Source organism: Carica papaya, chromosome 5, assembly GCF_054855325.1.
Source record: "Carica papaya isolate Zhongbai chromosome 5, ASM5485532v1, whole genome shotgun sequence".
NCBI lineage: Eukaryota > Viridiplantae > Streptophyta > Magnoliopsida > Brassicales > Caricaceae > Carica > Carica papaya.
In genome coordinates, this window is record NC_142313.1 from 21,268,417 (window position 1) to 21,289,329 (window position 20,913).

Below are 20,913 nucleotides of genomic sequence, written 5' to 3' on the forward strand. Positions count from 1 at the left end.
TGTGCGTGCACACTGCACCTCTCTTTCTCGTTCTAATATCAAGTAAAATGTCCCGGCACCGTGACTCACATTTTCGAATAAACCAGTGAACCATTGTTCTAGTCGCGCGTAACATCGAAAGACCCATCTGTAAAAAAATGGGTGCAACACGAGGACCTCCTAAGAGGTCACCCATCCTAGTACTATTCTTTCCCAAGCACACTTAACTACAGAGTTGTAATGGTATTCGGTGCATTAGTGCTAGTATGATCGCACCAATTTCATTCCGCGCTGCAAATACATACACTCCTTCTCCTCCCCTCCCCCCTCCTGTCATTTGTTTCCTTGTGCGTGTATACTGCACCTCTCCTTCTCGTTCTAATATCAAGTAAAATGCCTCGGCGCCATGACTCACATTTGCGAATAAACCAGCGGACCATAGTTCCAACCGCGTGTAATGTCGAACTCCCCATCTAAAAAAAATAGGTGCAACACAAGGACTTCCGAGGAGGTCACCACTGCTTCTCATTTTTTGTTGTTTTACTATGTAATATACTCGCAGACACTCTTATCATGTCATGGGCTTTAATTGAATGCGCGAAAAGTATTAAACAAAATGCCCCGACGCTGTTACTCACATTTGCGAATGAACTAGTGAACCGTCGCTTCGGTCCCGCGTAACGTTTAACGCCCACTCTAAGAAAAAAAGGATGCAACATGAGAGCTGAGAGCTTCCCAGGAGGTAACCCATCCTAGTACTATTTTCGCCCAAGCACGCATAACTGCAGAGTTCTGATGGGATCCGGTGAACTAATGCTGGTATGATCGCACCCTTTCTTGTTTGCACCGCAAATACATATGCCCCTTCTACTTTCCTCTCCCCTCCTATCATTTGATTCATTGTGCGCGCACCTCACCTCTTCTTCTAATTCTAATATTAAGCAAAATGCCCCGGCGCCTCGACTCATGCCCATATTAACGGATCACCCACCGCACCTCGTTTTATTTTGTTATATTATGTAAGGTACTCGCAATGACACTCTCATCACGTAATTGTTTTTAATTGAATGTGCAAAAAATATTAAGCAAAATGCTCAGGCGGACCGTTGCTCCGGTCCCGCATAACATTTAACGTCCTATCTGTAGAAAGAAGGGTGCAACACGAGCACTTCCCAAGAGGTCACCCATCCTAGTACTACTCTCGCCCAAGCACGCTTGACTGCGGAGTTCTGATGGGATCCGTTGAACTAGTGCTGGTATGATCGCACCCCTTCTAATTTGCACCGCAAAGACATATACCACTTCTCCTTCCCTCTCCCTTCCCATCATTTATTTCGTTGTGCGCGCAACTCATCTCTGTTTCTAGTTCTAATATCGAGTGAAATGCCTTGGCACCTCGACTCATGCCCATATGAACGGATCGCCTGCCACACCTCAATTTTTGTTGTTATACTATTTAAGATGCTCGCAATGACACTCTCATCACGTGATTGGCTTTAATTGAATGCACGAAAAGTATTAAGCAAAATGCCTCGGCACTGTGACTCACGTTTACAAATGAACAGGCGGACCGTCGCTCCAGTCCTGCATAACTTTTAATGCCCCGTCTGTAAAAAAAAGGGTGCAACACGAGTGCTTCCCAAGAGGTAACCCATCGTAGAACTACTCCCACCCAAGCACGCTTAACTGCAGAGTTCTGATGGATCTCATTTATCACGTAGTGGGTTATAATTGAATGCACGAATAGTATTAAGCAAAATGCTTTGGCGCTGTGACTCATGTTTACGAATTAACCGGCGACTGTCGCTCTAGTCCCGTGTAACGCCCCATCTGCAAAAAGAAGGGTGCAACATGCGAACTTCCTAGGAGATCACCCATCCTAGTACTACTCTCGCCCAAGCACGATTAACTACGAAGTTCGATGGGATCTGATGCATTAGTGTTGGTATGATCGAACCCCTTCCATTCCACGCTGCAAATACATATACCACTTCTCCTTCCCTCTCCCATCTCATCATTTATTTTATTGTACGCACACACCGCACCTCTATTTCTAGTTTTAATATCAAGCAAAATGCCAAGGCATCTCGACTCATGCGCAGATGAACAAACCGCCCGCCACAACTCTATTTTCATTGTTCTACTATGTAAGATAATCGTAATGACATTCTTATCTCGTGATGGACTATAAATGAATGCACGAAACATCTGGTGCCACGACTCATGCTGGCGAACTATGGCTCCTATTGCGCATAACATTTAACACCCCATTCGTAAAAAGACGAGCGCAACACGAAAACTACCCAAAAGATCACCCATCCTAGTACTACTCTTGCCAAAGCACGCTCAACTACGGAGTTCGATGGGATCTAGTGCATTAGTGCTAGTATGATCGCACCTCTTCTATTTTGCGCTACAAATACATATACCCCTTCTCCCTCCCTCCCCCTGTTATTTGTTTCGCTATGCGCGAACACCACACCTCTGCTTATAGTTCTAATATAGAGCAAAATGCTCCGGCGCCTCGACTCACGCCTAGATGAACGGACTACCCCCTGCACCTCGTTTTTGGTTATTCTACTATGTAAGACGCTCGTAATGACACTCTTATCATGTGGTGAACTATAAATGAATGCACGAAAAATATTAAGAAAAATATCTTGGCATTATGACTCACTCCGAGGGACAATGGCTTTGATCGCGCATAATGTTTAACGTCCCGTCAGCAAAAAAATGAGTGGAACATGAGAACTTTCTTGGAGGTCACCCATCCTAGTACTACTTCCGCCCAAGCACACTTAACTACGAAATTCGATGGGATCCAGTGCATTAGTGCAGGTATGGTTGTACCCCTTCCATTCCACGCTGCAAGTACATATACCCCTTCCTTCCCTCACCCCTCCCGTCATTTGTTTCGTTGTGTGCACACACCATATATCTGTTTCCAGTTTTAATATCAAGCGAAATGCTCCGGCACCTCGACTCACGCCCAGATGAATGGATCGCCTGCCGTACCTCATTTTTCATTGTTATACTATGTAAGATACTTGTAATGACACTCTTATCACGTGGTGGACTATAAATGAATGCACGAAAAATATTAAGCAAAATTTTCAAGCCCTGTGACTCACACCGGCAGACTGTGGCTACGATCGCATTTAATATTTAACACCCCGTCTAAAAAAAATAGGTTCAACATGAGGACTTTCCAGAAGGACACCCATCCTAGAACTAATCTTGCCCAAGCACGCTTGACTATAGAGTTCTGATGGGATCCTGTGCATTAGTGTTTGTATGATCGCATCTGTCCCATTCCCAACTGCAAATACATATAGCCCTTCTCCTTCCCTCCCCATTCCCATAATTTATTTTGCTGTGCAGGCATACCGCATCTCTGCTTCTAGTTCTAATATAAAGCGAAATGCCATGTCGCTTTAACTCACACCTAGAAGAACAGAGGCCCCTTGCACCTCTTTTTTCGTTGTTTTACTATGTAAGACTCTCGTAATAAGACTCTTATCATGTGGTGGACTACAAATAAGTGCACATAAAATATTAAGCAAAATGTTTTAACGTCGCTACTCATGCCGGTAGATTGTGGCTCTGATCGCGCATAACGTTTGACACCCCATCTATAAAAAGACGGGTGCAACAAGAGAACTTCTCAGGAGGTCACCCATCCTAGTACTACTCTCGCCCAAGCACGCTTAACTACGGAGTTCGATGGGATCTGGTGTATTAAAGCTAGTATGATTGCACCCCTTCTATTCCGCGCTTCAAATGCATATACCCTTTATCCTTCCCTCCCTCTACCTGTCATTTTTTTCGCTGTGCGCGCACACCATACCTTTGTTTATAGTTCTAATATCAAGCGAAATGTCACGACACCTCGACTCACGCCAGAAGAAAAGACCGCCCATCGTACCTCATTTTTCTTTATTATACTATGTAAGATGCTCGTAATGACACTCTTATCACGTGGTAGACTATAAATGAATGCACGAAAAAATAATAAGCAAAATTTTCTAGCGACGTGACTCATGCCAGTGGATTGTGGCTCCAATTACATGTATCGTTTTCTACCCCATTTGCAAAAAGATAGTTCAACACGAGGACTTCTCAGGAGGTTACTGATCCTAGTACTACTCTTGCCCAAACATGTTTTACTGCATAGTTCGATGGGATCCGATGCATTAGTGCTGGTATGACCGCACCCCTTCCATTCCGCATTGTAAATACATATACACCTTCTCATTTCCTCCCCTCTCCTGTCATTTTTTTGGCTGTGCGCGCACACTACATCTCTGTTTCTAGTTCTAATATCAAGCAAATGCCCAAGCACCTCGACTTATGCCCATATTAAAAGACCACCCGCCACACCTTTTTTTTTTCGTTGTTCTACTATGTAAGATGCTCGTAAGGACTCTCTTATCACGTGGTGGACTATAAATGAGTGCACAAAAAAAAGTAAGCAAAATGCCCCAGCGCGGCGACTCACGCCGGCAAATGAACTAGCAGACTATGGCTCCAATCGCGCATAATGTTTGATGCCCTGTCCGCAAAAAGACATGTGTAACACAAGCACTTCCCAGGAGGTCACTCATCCTAGTACTACTCTCACCCAAACACGCTTAACTGCAGTTTATGATGGGATTCGATGCATTAGTGCTAGTATGATCCCACCCACCGCACCTTTGCTTTACTTGTTCTATTATTTACGATGCTCGTAATGACACTCTTGTCACGTGGTGGGCTATAAATGGATGCACGAAAAATATTAAGAAAAAGACGGGTGCAACACGAGAACTTCCCAAAGGTCTCCCATCCTAGTAGTACTCTCGCCCAAACACACTTAACTGCAGAGTTCTAATGAGATCCGGTGCATTAATGCTAGTATGATCGCACATGTTTCATTTTGCGCTGCAAATAAATACACTCCTTCTCCTTCTTTCCTCCCTCCCGTCATTTGTTCCTTGTGCGTGCACATTGCACCTCTCTTTCTCGTTATAATATCAAGTAAAATGCCTCGGCGCCGTGACTCACATTTGTGAAAAAATATGCTGACCATAGTTCCACTCGTGCGTAATGTCAAACGTCCCATCTACAAAAAAATGGGTGCAACACGACCAGGAGGTCACAACTTCTAGTACTACACTCACCCAAGCATATTTAACTCCGGAGTTCTTATGGGATCTGGTGCATTAATGCTGGTATGATCGCACTTGTTTGCTTCTGCGCTGCAAATACATACACTCCTCCTCCTTCCCTCCCCCCTCCCATAATTTGTTTCCTTGTACGTGCACACTGCACCTCTCTTTCTTGTTCTAATATCAAGTAAAATGTCCCGGTGCCGTAACTCATATTTGCGAATAAACCAGCAGACTATAGTTCTAGTCGTGCACAACGTCGAACGACCTATCTGTAAAAACATGGGTGCAACATGAGTACTTCCAAGGAGGTCACCCATCCTAGTACTACTCTCGCCCAAGCACACTTAAATGCAGAGTTCTGATGGGATCCGGTGCATTAGTGCTGGTATGATCGCACCTGTTTCATTCCGCGTTGCAAGTACATACACTCCTTCTCCTTTCCTCCCCTCTTTTCTCATTTATTTCCTTGTGCGTGCATACTGCACCTCTTCTTCTCGTTCTAATATCAAGTAAAATGCCCCAGCGCCGTGACTCACATTTATGAATAAAACAGCAGACTATAGTTCTACTCGCACGTAACATCGAATAACCTATCTGTAAAAAAATGGGTGCAACACGAGGACTTCCCAGGAGGTCAACCATCCTAGTACTACTCTCTCCCAAGCACACTTAACTACGGAGTTATGATGGGATCCGGTGCATTAGTGCTGGTATGATCTCACCTTTTTCATTCTGCGCTGCAAATACATACACTCCTTCTCCTTTCCTCTCCCGTCCCGTCATTTGTTTCCTTGTGCGTGCACACTGCACCTCTCTTTTTCGTTTTAATATCAAGTAAAATGCCCCAACGCTCTGACTCACATTTGCGAATAAACCAGTGGACCATAGTTCCAGTCACTCGTAACGTCGAACGACCCATCTCGACTCATGCCCATATGAACGGATCGTCTGCCGGCTCTCATTTTTTGTTGTTCTACTATTTAAGATGCTCGCAATGACACTCTCATAACGTGATGGGCTTTAATTGAATGCTGGAAAAATATTAAGAAAAATGCTCAGGTGCTGTGACTCATATTTGCAAATGAACCGGCGGACCATCGCTCTGGTCCAGTTGAATGTTTAACGCTCTGTCTGCAAAAAGAAGGGTGCAACACGAGAACTTCTTAGGAGATCACCTATCCTAGTACTAGTCTCGCCCAAGCACGTTTAACTACGGAGTTCAGATGCGATCCGGTGAATTAGTACTGGTATGATCGCACCCGTTCTAGTTTGCGCCAAAAGTACATATACCCCTTCTCCTTCCCTATCCCCTCCCGTTGTTAGTTTCACTGTGCACGCACCTTACCTCTGGATCTAATTCTAATATCAAGCAAAATACTCCGGCGGCTCCACTCATGCCCTTATGAACGGATAGCGTTGTACCTCATTTTTTGTTGTTCTACTATGTAATATGCTCGCAGACACTCTTATCACGTGATGGGCTTTAATTAAATGTGCGAAAAATATTAAAAAAAATGCCCTCACGCCGTGACTCACGTTTGGGAATAAACCAGTGGACCATCGCTCCGATCCCACGTAACGTTTAACGCCTAGTTAGAAAAAAGAAGGATGCAACACGAGAGCCTAGAGCTTCTCAGGTGGTAACCCATCCTAGTATTACTCTCGCCCAAGCACACATAACTGCAGAGTTCTGATGGGATCCGATGAACTAGTGCTGGTATGATCGCACCCTTTCTTGTTTGCGCTGCAAATACATATGCCCCTTCTCCATCCCTCTACCCTCCCGTCATTTGATTCGCTGTGCTCGTACCTCACCTCTTCTTCTAGTTCTAATATTAAATGAAATGCCCCGGCGCCTCGACTCATGCCCATATTAACAGATCGTCCACCGCACCTCGTTTTTTGTTGTTATATTATGTAAGGTGCTCGCAATGACACTCTTATCACGTGATTAGTTTTAATTGAATATGCAAAAAATATTAAGCAAAATGCCCCGACGGACCGTCGCTCTGGTCCCACGTAACATTTAATGCCCCATCTGTAGAAAGAATGGTGCAACATGAGCACTTCTCAGAAGGTCACGAATCCTAGTACTACTCTCGCCCAAGAACGCTTGACTGCAGAGTTCTGATGGGATCTAGTGAACTAATGCTGGTATGATCGCAATTGTTTTAGTTTGCGCCGCAAATACATATACCCCTTCCCCTTCCCTCTCCCTTCCCATCATTTATTTCGCTGTGGGCGCAACTCACCTCTGCTTCTAGTTCTAATATCGAGCAAAATGCCCCGACGCCTCGACTCATGTCTATATGAAACACCCGCCGCACCTCCTTTTTCATTGTTTTACTATGTAAGATGCTCGCAATGATACTCTCAACACGTGATGGACTTTAATTGAATGCACGAAAAATATTAAGCAAAATGTCCTGGTGCTGTGACTCACGTTTGTGAATGAACCACCGGACCGTCGCTCTGGTCCCGCATAACATTTAATACCCCGTCTGCAAAAAGAAGGGTGCAATACGAATACTTCCCAAAAGGTCACCCATCCTACTACTACTCTTGCTCAAGCATGCTTGACTGTGGAGTTCTGATAGGATCCAGTGAACTAGTGCTGGTATGATCGCACTTGACGTAAAACAGATAGTGGATTTGTTTCTGTCTTTTGTTGAATCTTTTTCAAGGCTCGATAGATAATTTGATAAGCCAATGATTTTTTTCCGTGTTTCAGAATACGGTTAACCAACATGTTAACTAATCGATTACGATAAATCGGATCGGATTTTGCAGTTTTTTCTTCTGCAGTACCTCGACGTGACATGAGCGTGAAAGGGGTTCCCTTCTAATTTGCGCTGCAAAGACATATACCACTTCTCCTTCCCTCTCCCTTCCTGTCATTTATTTCGCTGTGCACGCAACTCACCTTTGTTTCTAGTTCTAATATCGAGCAAAATGCCCCGGTGCCTCGACTCAAGTCTATATGAATGAAACACCTGCCGCACCTCCTTTTTTGATGTTCTACTATGTATGATACTCGTAATAATAATCTTATCACGTGGTGGGCTATAATTGAATGCACGGATAATATTAAGCAAAATACTCCGGCGTCGTGGCTCAAGTTTGCGAATTAACCGGCGACTGTCGCTCTAGTACCGCATAACATTTAACGCCCCATCTAAAAAACGAAGGGTGCAACATGAGAACTTCCTAGGAGATCACCCATCCTAGTACTACTCTCGTCCAAGCACGATTAACTACGAAGTTCGATGGGATCCGATGCATTACTGCTGGTATGATCGCACCCCCTTCCATTCCGCACTGCAAATACATATACCACTTCTCCTTCCCTCTCCCCTCTCATCATTTATTTTGTTGTGCGCGCACACCGCACCTCTACCTCTATTTCTAGTTCTAATATCAAGCAAAATGCCAAAGCATCTCGACTCATGCTCAGATGAACAGACCGCCCACCACGACTCTATTTTTATCGTTCTACTATGTAAGATAATCGTAATGACATTCTTATCTTGTGATGGACTATAAATGAATGCATGAAAAATACTAAGCAAAATGTCCCAATGCCGCGACTCACACTGGCGGACTGTCGCTCTGGTCATGCGTAATATTTAACACCCCGTCCATAAAAAGACGGGTGAAACACGAGGACTTCACAAGAGGTCACCCATCCTAATACTGCTTTCACCAGAGCACGCTTAACTGCAGAGTTCGATAGGACCCGATGTATTAGTGTTGGTATGATCGCGCCCCTTCTATTTCGTGCTGCAAATACATATATCCCTTCTCCTTCCCTCCCCCCTCCTATCATTTGTTTCGCTGTGCATGCACACTACACCTCTGTTTCTAGTTCTAATATCAAGCGAAATGTCCGAGCACCTCGACTCACGCCTAGATAAACGGACTGCCTGTCGTACCTCGTTTTTCATTGTTCTACTATGTAAGATGCTCGTAATGACACTCTTATCATGTGGTGGACTATAAATGAATGCATGAAAAATAGTAAGCAAAATATTCTGGTGCCATGACTCATGCCGGCGGACTATGGCTCCTATTGCGCATAACGTTTAACACCCCATCTATAAAAAGACGGGCGCAACATGAGGATTTCCCAAAAGATCACCCATCCTAGTATTACTCTCGCTAAAGCACGCTCAACAACGGAGTTCGATGGGATCCGGTGCATTAGTGATAGTATGATCGCACCTCTTCTATTTTACGCTACAAATACTTATATCCCTTCTCCCTCCATCCCACCCCTATTATTTGTTTCGCTATGCACGAACACCGCACCTCTGCCTACAGTTCTAATATAGAGCAAAATGCTCCGGTGCCTCGACTCATGCCCAGATGAACGGACTAACCCCTGCACCTCATTTTTCATTATTCTACTATGTAAGATGCTCGCAATGACACTCTTATTATGTGGCGAACTATAAATGAATGCACGAAAAATATTAAGAAAAATGTCTTGGCATTGCGACACACTCCGAGGGACAATGACTTTGATCACGCATAATGTTTAACGTCCCATCAGCAAAAAAACGAGTGGAAGATGAGAACCTTCTTGGAGGTCACCCATCCTAGTACTACTTCCGCCCAAACACACTTAACTACGAAATTCGATGGGATCCAGTGCATTAGTGCAGGTATGATCGCACCCCTTCAATTCAACGCTGCAAATACATATACCCCTTCTCCTTCCCTCCCCCCTTTCGTCATTTGTTTCGTTGTACGAACACACCACACCTTTGTTTCTAGTTCTAATATCAGGTGAAATGCCCTGGTACCTCGACTCACGTCCAGATGAATGAATCGCCCGCCGTATCTCATTTTTCATTGTTATACTATGTAAGATACTCGTAATGACACTTTTATCACGTGGTGAACTATAAATGAATACACGAAAAATATTAAGCAAAATTTTCAGGCCCCGTGACTCACACCGACAGATTGTGGCTCCAATCACACTTAACGTTTAACACCCCGTCTACAAAAAGACGGGTTCAACACGAGGACTTTTCAAGAGGTCACCAATCCTAGAACTAATCTCGCCCAAGCATGCTTAACTAGAGAGTTCTTATGGGATCGTGTGCATTAGTTTTTGTATGATCGCAACTGTCTCATTCCCCACTGCAAATACATATAGCCCTTCTCCTTCCCTCCCCCCTCCCATCATTTATTTCGCTGTGCGGGCATACCACATCTCTGCTTCTAGTTCTAATGTAGAGTGAAATGTCATGTTGCTTCGACTCACGCCCAGAAGAACGGAGGCCCGCTGTGCCTCTTTTTTCGTTGTTCTACTATGTAAGACTCTCGTAATGAGACTCTTATCACGTGGTGGACTACAAATAAGTGCACATAAAATATTAAGCAAAATGTTTTAATGTCGCTACTCATGCCAGCGGACTGTGGCTCTGATCGCGCGTAACGTTTGACGCCCCATCTGCAAAAAGACGAGTGCAAAAAGACGAGTGCAACAAGAGAACTTCCCAGGAGGACACCCATCCTAGTACTACCCTTGCCCAAGCACACTTAACTACGGAGTTCGATGGGATCCGGTGTATTAATGCTAGTATGATTGCACCCCTTCCATTTCGCGCTGCAAATACATATACCCCTTCTCCTTCCCTCCCCCCACCCGTCATTTTTTTCGCTGTGCGCGAACATCGCACCTCTGTTTATAGTTCTAATATCAAGCAAAATGCCCCGACACCTCGACTCACGCCAGAAGAAAGGACCGCCTGCCGTACCTCATTTTTCTTTATTCTACAATGTAAGATGATCGTAATGACACTCTTATCACGTGGTAGACTATAAATGAATGCACGAAAAAATAGTAAGCAAAATTTTTTGGCGACGCAACTCACACTAGTGGATTGTGGCTCCGATCACATGTATCGTTTTACGCCCGTTTGTAAAAAGACAGTGCAACATGAGGACTTCTCATGAGGTTACCGATCCTAGTACTACTCTCGCCCGAGCATGCTTAACTGCATAGTTTGATGGGATCCAGTGCATTAGTGCTGGTATGATCGCACCCCTTCCATTTCGCATTGTAAATACATATATCCCTTCTCCTTTCCTCCCCTCTCTTGTCATTTTTTTCGTTGTGCGCGCATACTGCATCTCTGTTTCTAGTTCTAATATCAAGAAAAATGCCCCAGCGCCTCGAATTATGCCCAAATTAAAGGACCACCCACCACACCTTTTTTTTTCGTTGTTCTACTGTGTAAGATGCTTGTAATGACTCTGTTATCACGTTGTGGACTATAAATGAGTGCACAAAAGAAAGTAAGCAAAATGCCCCGGCACGACGATTCACGCCGACAAATGAACCAGCGGACTATGACTCCAGTCGCGTGCAACGTTTGATGCCCTGTCTGCAAAAAGACGGGTGAAACACAAGCACTTCCTAGGAGGTCACTCATCCTAGTACTACTCTCGCCAAAACACACTGACCTCCAGAGTTCTAATTTGATCAGGTGAATTAGTGATGATATGATTGCAAATGTTTGATTCCGCGCTGTAAATACATACACTCCTTCTCATTCCCTCCTCTCTCTCGTCATTTCTTTCATTGTGTGTGCAAACTGCACCTCTCCATCTCCTTCTAATATCAAGTAAAATGCTCTGGCGCTGTCACTCACATTTGCGAATAAATCACAGGACCATAGTTTCAGTTGCGCGTAACGTCGAAGGACCCATCTGTAAAAAAATGGGGGAAACACGAGGACTTCCCAGGAGGTCACCCATCCTAGCACTACTCTCGTCCAAGCACACTTAACTCCGGAGTTCTGATTTGATCCGGTGAATTAGTGATGGTATGATCGCAAATGTTTCATTTTCCGCTGCAAATACATACACTCCTTCTCCTACCCTCCCCCCTCCTGTCATTTTTTTCCTTGTGCGTGTAAACTGCAGCTCTCCTTCTTGTTCTAATATCAAGTAAAATGCTCCGGTACCATCACTCACATTTACAAATAAACCAGTTGACCATAGTTTCAGTCGAGCGCAACGGCGAATGACCCATCTGTAAAAAGATGGGTGAAACACGAGAACTTCCCAGGAGGTCACCCATCCTAGTACTACTCTAGCCCAAGCACACTTGACTGCAGAGTTCTGATGGTATCCAGTGCATTAATGCTTGTTTGATCGCACCTGTTTCATTCCGCGTTGCAAATGCATACACTCCATCTCCTTCCCTCCCCCCTTCCATCATTTGTTTCCTTGTGCGTGCACACTTCACCTCTGCTTCTCATTTTAATAAAATGCTCCGGCACCGTGGCTCTTATTTGTGAATAAACTAGTGGGCCATAGTTCCAGTCACGCATAACATTGAACGGCCCATCTACAAAAAAATGGGTGCAACACGAGAACTTCCCGAGAGGTCACTAATCCTAGTACTACTCTCGCCCAAGCACACTTAACTGCGGAGTTCTGATGGGATCCGGTGCATTAATGTTGTAATGTCGAACGACCCATCTGTAAAAAATTGGGTGAAATACGAGAACTTTCCAGGTGGTCACCCATCCTAACACTACTCTCGCCCAAGCACATTTAACTGCGAAGTTCTGATGGGATCCAATGATTTAGTGCTGGTATGATCGCATGTATTTCATTCTGCACTGCAAATACATACATTCCATCTCCTTCCCTCCCCACTCCAGTCATTTGTTTCTTTGTACGTGCACACTGCACCTCTCTTTCTCGTTCTAATATCAAGTAAAATGCCCTGACACTATGACTTACATTTGCAAATAAACTAGTGGACCATAGTTCTAGTCGCGCATAACATCGAACGACCCATCTGTAAAAAAACAAGTGCAACACGAGAACTTCCCACGAGGTCACCCGTCGTTGTACTACTTTGCCCAAGCACACTTAACTGCTGACCATAGTTCCAGTCGTGTATAACATCGAACGACCCATCTGCAAAAAAATAGATGCAACACGAGGATTTCCCAAGAGGTCACCCATTCTAGTACTACTCTCGCCCAAGCACACTTAACTGCGGAGTTATGATAGGATCTGGTGCATTAGTGCTGGTATAATGGCACCTATTTCATTCTGCGATGCAAATACATACACTTTTTTTCCTTCCCTCACCCGTCCCGTCATTTGTTTCCCTGTGTGTGCACAGTGCACCTCTACTTCTCGTTCTAATATCAAGTAAAATGCCCCAGCACCGTGACTCTTATTTGTGAATAAACCAGCGGACCATAGTTCCAGTCGTACGTAACGTCGAACGACCCATCTGCAAAAAAATAGGTGCAACACGAGGACTTCCTAAGAGGTCACCTATTCTAATACTACTCTTGCCCAAGCAAACTTAACTACGGGCTTCTGATGGGATCCGGTGCATTAGTGCTGGTATGATCGCACTTATTTCATTCCACGCTGTAAAAACATACACTTCTTCTCCTTCCCTCCCCCTTCCCGTCATTTGTTTCCTTGTGCGTGCATACTGCACCTCTCCTTCTCGTTCTAATATCAAGTAAAATGCTCTGGTGCCGTGACTCACATTTGTGAATAAACCAGCAGACCATAGTTCCAGTCGCACTTAACGTCGAATGACCCATCTGTAAAAAAATAAGTGCAACACAAGAACGTCCCAAGAGGTCACCCATCGTAGAACTACTCTGCCCAAACACACTTGATAACGGACCATAGTTCCAGTAGTGCGTAACGTCGAATGACCCATCTGCAAAAAAATAAGTGCAACACGAGCACTTCCCTGGAGGTCACCCATTCTAGTACTACTCTTGCCCAAGCACACTTAATTGCGGACTTCTGATGGGATCTGGAGCATTAGTTCTGGTATGATCCCACTTGTTTCATTCCGCGCTGCAAATACATACACTCCTTCTCCTTCCCTCCCCCCTCCCATCATTTGTTTCCTTTTGCGCGCACACTGCACCTCTCCTTCTCGTTCTAATATCAAGTAAAATGCCCCAGCACTGTGACTCACATTTGCGAATAGACCAGCGGAACATAGTTCTTGTCGCACGTAACGTCGAACGACACATCTATAAAAAAATAAATGCAACACGAGAACTTTCCAGGATGTCACCCATCGTAGTACTACTCTGCCCAAGCACACTTAACTGCGGACCATAGTTCCAGTCGTGCGTAACGTTGAACGACCTATATGCAAAAAAATAGGTGCAACACGATGACTTCCCAGGAGGTCACCTATTCTAGTACTACTCTCGCCCAAGCATACTTAACTGCAGACTTCTGATGGGATCCGGTGCATTAGTGCTGGTATGATCACACTTGTTTCATTCTGCAGTACAAATACATACACTCCTCCTTCCCTCCCCCTCCCGTCATTTGTTTCCTTGTGCGTGCACACTGCAACCCTCCTTCTCGTTCTAATATAAGGTAAAATGCTCCGATGCCGTGACTCACATTTGCGAATAAACCAATGGACATTAGTTCCAGTCGTGCGTAACGTCGAACGATCCATCTGTAAAAAAATAAGTGCAACACGAGAACTTTCCTGGAGGTCACCCATCGTAGTACTACTCTGCCCAAACACACTTAACTGCAGACCATTGTTCCAGTCATGCGTAATGTCAAACGACCCATCTGCAAAACAATAGGTGCAACACGAGGACTTCCTAGGAGGTCACCCATTCTAGTACTACTCTCGCCCAAGCACACTTAACTGCAGACTTTTGATGGGATCCGGTGCATTAGTGCTGGTATGATCGCACTTGTTTCATTCTGCGCTGCAAATACATACATTCCTTCTCCTTCCCTCCCCCCTGTCGTTATTTGTTTTCTTGTGCGTGCACACTGCACCTCTCCTTCTCGTTCTAATATCAAATAAAATACCCCAGCGTCGTGACTCACATTTGTGAATAAACCAGCAGACCATAGTTCAAGTCACGCGTAACGTCGAATGACCCATTTGTTAAAAAATAAGTGCAACACGAGAACTTCCCACTAGGTCACCCATCGTAGTACTACTTTGCCAAAGCACACTTAACTACGGAACATAGTTCCAGTCGTGCGTAATGTTGAACGACTTATCTGCAAAAAAATAGGTGCAACACGAGGACTTCCTAGGAGGTCACCCATTCTAGTACTACTCTTTCCCAAGCACACTTAGCTGCGGACTTCTGATGGGATCTGGTGCATTACTGCTGGTATGATCGCACTTGTTTCATTCCACGCTGCAAATACATACACTCCTTCTCCTTCCCTCCCCCCGGCCATCATTTGTTTCCTTGTGCGTGCACACTGCACCTCTCCTTCTCGTTTTAATATCAAGTAAAATACCCTGGCGTCGTGACTCATATTTTTGAATAAACCAGCGGACCATAGTTCCAGTCACGCGTAACGTCGAACGACCCATCTATTAAAAAATAAGTGCAACACGAGAACTTCCCAGGAGGTCACCCATCGTAGTACTACTTTGCCCAAGCACACTTAACTGCGAACCATATTTCCAGTCGTGTGTAATGTCGAACGACCCATCTGCAAAAAAATAGGTGCAACACGAGGACATCCCAGGAGGTCACCCATTCTAGTACTACTCTTGCCCAAGCACACTTAACTGCGGACTTCTGATGGGATCCGGTGCATTAGTGCTGGTATGATCGCACTTGTTTCATTCTTCACTGCAAATACATACACTCCTTCTCATTCCCTCCCCCCTTTCGTCATTTTTTTCCTTGTGCGTGCACACTGCACCTCTCCTTCTCGTTCTAATATTAAGTAAAATACCCCAGCGTCGTGACTAATATTTTCGAATAAAGTAGCGGACCATAGTTCCAGTCTAGTGTAACATCGAACGACCCATCTATTAAAAAATAAGTGCAGCACGAGAACTTCCCAGAAGGTCACCCATCGAAGTACTACTTTGCCAAAACACACTTAACTTCGGACCATAGCTCCAGTCGTGCGTAACGTCGAACGACCCATCTGTAAAAAAATAGGTGCAACACGAGGACTTCCCACGAGGTCACTTATTCTATTACATCTCTTGCCCAAGCACACTTAACTTCAGACTTCTGATGGGATCCGGTGCATTAGTGCTGGTATTATCGCACTTGTTTTATTCCGCGCTGCAAATACATACACTCCTTCTCCTTCCCTCCCCCCTGCCGTCATTTGTTTCATTGTGCGTGCACACTGCACCTCTCATTCTCGTTCTAATATCAAGTAAAATGCTCTGGCGCCGTAACTCACATTTGCGAATAAACCAAGGGACCATAGTTCCAGTCGCGCCTAACGTCGAACGACCCATCTGCACAAAAATAAGTGTAACACGAGAACTTTACAGGAGGTCACCCATCGTAGTACTACTCTTCCTATAGCACACTTAACTGCGGACCATAGTTCCAGTCGTGGGTAACGTCGAACGACCCATCTGCAAAAATATAGGTGCAACACGAGGACTTCCCAGGAGGTCACCCATTCTAGTACTACTCTCGCCCAAGCAAACTTAACTGTGGACTTCTGATGGGATCCGGTGCATTAGTGCTGGTATGATCGCACTTGTTTTATTCCGCACTGCAAATACATACACTCCTTCTCCTTCCGTCCCCCCTCCTGTCATTTATTTCCTTGTGCGTGCACATTGCACCTTTCCTTCTCATTCTAATATCAAATAAAATGCCCCGGCGCCGTGACTCATATTTGTGAATAAACCAAGGGATCATAGTTCCAGTCGCGCGTAATGTCGAACGACCCATCTGTAAAAAAATAAGTGCAACACTAGAACTTCCCAGGAGTTCACCCATTGTAGTACTACTCAGCCCAAACACATCTAACTGCGGACCATATTTCCAATCGTGCGTAATGTCGAACAACCCATCTGCATAAAAATAGGTGCGACATGAGGACTTCCCAAGAGGTCACCCATTATAGTACTACTCTTGCCTAAGCACACTTAACTGCGGACTTCTGATGGGATCCGGTGCATTAGTGCTGGTATGATCGCGCTTGTTTCATTCCGCGCTGCAAATACTTACACTCCTTCTCCTTCCCTTCCCCCTCCCGTCATTTGTTTCCTTGTGCGTGCATACTACACCTCTCCTTCTCGTTTTAATATCAAGTAAAATACCCCGACGTCGTGACTCACATTTGTGAATAAACCAGCAGACCATAGTTCCAGTCACGCGTAACGTCGAACGACCCATCTGTTGAAAAATAAATGCAATACGAGAACTTCCCAAGAGGTCACCCATCGTAGTACTACTTTGCCCAAACACACTTAACTGCATACCATAGTTCTCGTTGTGCGTAACGTCGAACGACCCATCTGCAAAAAAATAGATGCAACACGAGGACTTCCCAGGAGGTCACCATTCTAGTACTACTCTCCCCCAAGCACAGTTAACTACGGACTTCTGATGGGATCTGGTGCAATAGTGCTGGTATGATCGCACTTGTTTTATTTCGCGCTTCAAATACATACACTCCTTCTCCTTTCATCCCCCCTCCTGTCATTTATTTCCTTGTGCGTGCATATTGCACCTCCCCTTCTCATTCTAATATCAAGTAAAATGCCCTGGCGCCGTGACTCACATTTGTAAATAAACCAAGGGATCATAGTTCCAGTCGCGCGTAACGTCGAACGACCCATCTGTAAAAAAATAAGTGCAACACTAAAACTTCCCAGGAGTTCACCCATTGTAGTACTACTTAGCCCAAACACATTTAACTGTGGACCATATTTCCAGTCGTGCGTAATGTCGAACGACCCATCTGCAAAAAAATTGGTGCGACATGAGGACTTCCCAAGAGGTCACCCATTATAGTACTACTCTTGCCTAAGTACACCTAACTGCGGACTTCTGATAGGATCCGGTGTATTAGTGCTGGTATGATCGCGCTTGTTTCATTCCGCGCTGCAAACACATACACTCCTTCTCCTTCCCTTCCCCCTCCCGTCATTTATTTCCTTGTGCGTGCACACTGCACCTCTCCTTCTCGTTCTAATATCAAGTAAAATACCCCGGCATCGTGACTCACATTTGCGAATAAACCAGCGGACCATAGTTCCAATCACGCGTAACGTCAAACTACCCATCTGTTAAAAAATAAATGCTACACGAGAACTTCCTAGGATGTCACCCATCGTAGTACTACTTTTCCCAAACACACTTAACTGCATACCATAGTTCCAGTCGTGCGTAACGTCGAACGACCCATCTGCAAAAAAATAGATGCAACACGAGGACTTCCCAGGAGGTCACCATTCTAGTACTACTCTCGTCCAAGCACACTTAACTGCGGACTTCTGATGGGATCCGGTGCATTAGTGCTGGTATGATCACACTTGTTTTATTTCGCGCTTCAAATACATACACTCCTTCTCCTTCCGTCCCCCCTCCCATCATTTATTTCCTTGTGCGTGCACATTGCACCTCTCCTTCTCATTCTAATATCAAGTATAATGCCCCGGCACCGGGACTCACATTTGTGAATAAACCAAGGGATCATAGTTCCAGACGCGCGTAACGTCGAACGACCCATCTGTAAAAAAATAAGTGCAACACTAGAACTTCCCAGGAATTCACCCATTGTAGTACTACTCAGCCCAAACACATTTAACTGCGGACCATATTTCCAGTCGTGCGTAACGTCGAACGACCCATCTGCAAAAAAATAGGTGCAACATGAGGACTTCCCAGGAGATCACCCATTCTAGTCCTACTCTCGCCCAAACACACTTAAATGTGGACTTCTGATGGGATCCGGTGCATTAGTGCTGGTATGATCGCACTTGTTTTATTCCGCGCTGCAAATACATACACTCCTTCTCCTTCCCTCCCCCCTCCCGCCATTTGTTTCCTTGTGCGTGTACACTGCACCTCTTCTTTTCATTCTAATATCAAGTAAAATGCCCTGGTGTCATGACTCACATTTGCGAATAAACCAGCGGACCAAAGTTCTAGTCGCACGTAACGTCGAACGACCCATCTGTAAAAAAATAAGTGCAACACGAGGACTTCCCAGGAGGTCACCCGTTCTAGTACTACTCTCTCCCAAGCACACTTAACTGCGGAGTTCTGTTGGGATCTGGTGCATTAGTGCTGGTATAGTGGCACCTGTTTCTTTCTGCGATGCAAATACATGCACTCTTTCTCCTTATCTCTCCCCTCCCATCATTTGTTTTCTTGTGCGTGCACACTGCACCTCTACTTCTCGTTCTCATATCTAGTAAAATGCCCCAGTGCCGTGACTCTTATTTGTGAATAAAACAGCGAACCATAGTTCTAGTCGCGCATAAGGTCAAACGATCAATCTGCAAAAAAATAGGTGGAACACGAGTACTTCCCAGGATTCTAATACTACTCTCGCCCAGAGACACTTAACTGCAGAGTTCTGATGGGATCCGGTGCATTAGTGCTGGTATGATCGCACCTGTTTCATTCCGTGCTGTAAATACATATACTCCTTCTCCTTCCCTCCCCTCTCCTGTCACTTGTTTCCTTGTGCGTGCACACTTCACCTCTCCTTCTCGTTCTAATATTAAGTAAATTTTTTCGGCACCGTGACTCACATTTGTAAATAAACCAGCAGGCCATAGTTCCAGTAGCGCATAATGTCAAACGCCCCATCTGAAAAAAATAGTTACAACACAAGGACTTCCCAGGGGGTCACAACTTCTAGTACTACACTCGCCTAAGCCCATTTAACTGCGGAGTTCTGATGGGATCTGGTGAATTAGTGATGGTATAATGGCACTTGTTTCATTCTGCACTGCAAATACATACACTTCTTCTTCTTCCCTCCCCCCTCCCGTCATTTGTTTCCTTGTGCGTGCACACTGCACCTCTTCTTCTCGTTCTAATATCAAGTAAAATACCCCGACGCCGTGACTTACATTTGCGAATAAACCAGCAGACTAAAGTTCCAATCGCGCGTAATGTCGAACAACCCATCTCGACTCATGCCCATATGAACGGATCACCCTCCGCCTCTCGTTTTTTGTTGTTCTACTATTTAAGATGCTTGCAATTACAGTCACATCATGTGATGGGCTTTAATTGAATGCTGAAAAAATATTAAGAAAACTGCTCCGGTGCCGTGACTCACGTTTGCAAATGAACCGGTAGACCATCGCTTTGGTCTAGTTAAATGTTTAACGCCCCGTCTGCAAAAAAAAGGGTGCAACACGAGAACTTCCCAGGAGATCACCCATCCCAGTACTACTCTCGCGTAAGCACGCTAAACTACGAAGTTCAGATGGGATCCGGTGAACTAGTGCTGGTGTGATCGCACCCCTTCCAGTTTGCGCCATAAGCACATATACCCTTTCTCCTTCCCTCTCCCCTTCCGTCATTTGGTTCACTGTGCATGCACCTCACCTCTGCATCTAATTCTAATATCAAGCGAAATATCCTGGCGCCTCGACCTGTGCCCATATGAACGGATAGCGCCGCACCTCATTTTTTATTGTTCTACTATGTAATATGCTCCCAGACACTCTTATCACATGATGGGCTTTAATTGAATGCGCGAAAAATATTAAACAAAATGCTCCAACACCGTGACTCACATTTGCGAATGAACCGGTGGACCGTCGCTCCAGTCCCGCGTAACGTTTAACGCCCAGTCTGAAAAAAGAAGGATGCAACACGAGAGCTGAGAGATTCCCAGGAGGTAACCCATCCTAGTACTACTCTCGCCCAAGCACGCATAACTGTAGAGTTCTGATGGAATCCAGTGAACTAGTGCTGGTATGATCGCACCCTTTCTTGTTTGCGCCGCAAATACATATGCCCCTTCTCCTTCCCTCTCCCCT

At 45.0% G+C, this 20,913-nt stretch overlaps 1 non-coding gene and 22 pseudogenes across 1 annotated transcript; all 23 read right to left on the reverse strand.

Annotated features, from left to right (window-relative positions):
• Window positions 1-686: 686 nt before the first annotated feature.
• On the reverse strand, window positions 687-812 carry LOC148255865 (5S ribosomal RNA; annotated as a pseudogene).
• A 318-nt stretch (window positions 813-1,130) lies between these two features.
• Window positions 1,131-1,249, reverse strand: LOC148255866 (5S ribosomal RNA). The gene has a single exon (XR_015820393.1). It is a non-coding gene; the product is annotated as a 5S ribosomal RNA (ribosomal RNA).
• Window positions 1,250-3,622: 2,373 nt separating this feature from the next.
• LOC148255867 (5S ribosomal RNA) lies at window positions 3,623-3,740 on the reverse strand (annotated as a pseudogene).
• Window positions 3,741-4,768: 1,028 nt separating this feature from the next.
• LOC148255868 (5S ribosomal RNA) lies at window positions 4,769-4,886 on the reverse strand (annotated as a pseudogene).
• Window positions 4,887-5,409: 523 nt separating this feature from the next.
• On the reverse strand, window positions 5,410-5,528 carry LOC148255869 (5S ribosomal RNA; annotated as a pseudogene).
• A 206-nt stretch (window positions 5,529-5,734) lies between these two features.
• On the reverse strand, window positions 5,735-5,853 carry LOC148255870 (5S ribosomal RNA; annotated as a pseudogene).
• Window positions 5,854-6,271: 418 nt separating this feature from the next.
• On the reverse strand, window positions 6,272-6,390 carry LOC148255871 (5S ribosomal RNA; annotated as a pseudogene).
• A 1,925-nt stretch (window positions 6,391-8,315) lies between these two features.
• On the reverse strand, window positions 8,316-8,433 carry LOC148255872 (5S ribosomal RNA; annotated as a pseudogene).
• A 2,182-nt stretch (window positions 8,434-10,615) lies between these two features.
• On the reverse strand, window positions 10,616-10,733 carry LOC148255873 (5S ribosomal RNA; annotated as a pseudogene).
• Window positions 10,734-12,640: 1,907 nt separating this feature from the next.
• On the reverse strand, window positions 12,641-12,759 carry LOC148255874 (5S ribosomal RNA; annotated as a pseudogene).
• Window positions 12,760-13,087: 328 nt separating this feature from the next.
• Window positions 13,088-13,206, reverse strand: LOC148255875 (5S ribosomal RNA; annotated as a pseudogene).
• A 206-nt stretch (window positions 13,207-13,412) lies between these two features.
• On the reverse strand, window positions 13,413-13,531 carry LOC148255876 (5S ribosomal RNA; annotated as a pseudogene).
• Window positions 13,532-14,306: 775 nt separating this feature from the next.
• On the reverse strand, window positions 14,307-14,425 carry LOC148255877 (5S ribosomal RNA; annotated as a pseudogene).
• A 324-nt stretch (window positions 14,426-14,749) lies between these two features.
• Window positions 14,750-14,868, reverse strand: LOC148255878 (5S ribosomal RNA; annotated as a pseudogene).
• Window positions 14,869-15,196: 328 nt separating this feature from the next.
• LOC148255879 (5S ribosomal RNA) lies at window positions 15,197-15,315 on the reverse strand (annotated as a pseudogene).
• Window positions 15,316-15,643: 328 nt separating this feature from the next.
• On the reverse strand, window positions 15,644-15,762 carry LOC148255880 (5S ribosomal RNA; annotated as a pseudogene).
• Window positions 15,763-16,538: 776 nt separating this feature from the next.
• On the reverse strand, window positions 16,539-16,657 carry LOC148255881 (5S ribosomal RNA; annotated as a pseudogene).
• Window positions 16,658-16,985: 328 nt separating this feature from the next.
• On the reverse strand, window positions 16,986-17,104 carry LOC148255882 (5S ribosomal RNA; annotated as a pseudogene).
• A 328-nt stretch (window positions 17,105-17,432) lies between these two features.
• Window positions 17,433-17,550, reverse strand: LOC148255883 (5S ribosomal RNA; annotated as a pseudogene).
• Window positions 17,551-18,325: 775 nt separating this feature from the next.
• Window positions 18,326-18,443, reverse strand: LOC148255884 (5S ribosomal RNA; annotated as a pseudogene).
• Window positions 18,444-19,096: 653 nt separating this feature from the next.
• On the reverse strand, window positions 19,097-19,215 carry LOC148255885 (5S ribosomal RNA; annotated as a pseudogene).
• A 1,058-nt stretch (window positions 19,216-20,273) lies between these two features.
• Window positions 20,274-20,392, reverse strand: LOC148255886 (5S ribosomal RNA; annotated as a pseudogene).
• Window positions 20,393-20,736: 344 nt separating this feature from the next.
• Window positions 20,737-20,862, reverse strand: LOC148255887 (5S ribosomal RNA; annotated as a pseudogene).
• Window positions 20,863-20,913: the final 51 nt, after the last annotated feature.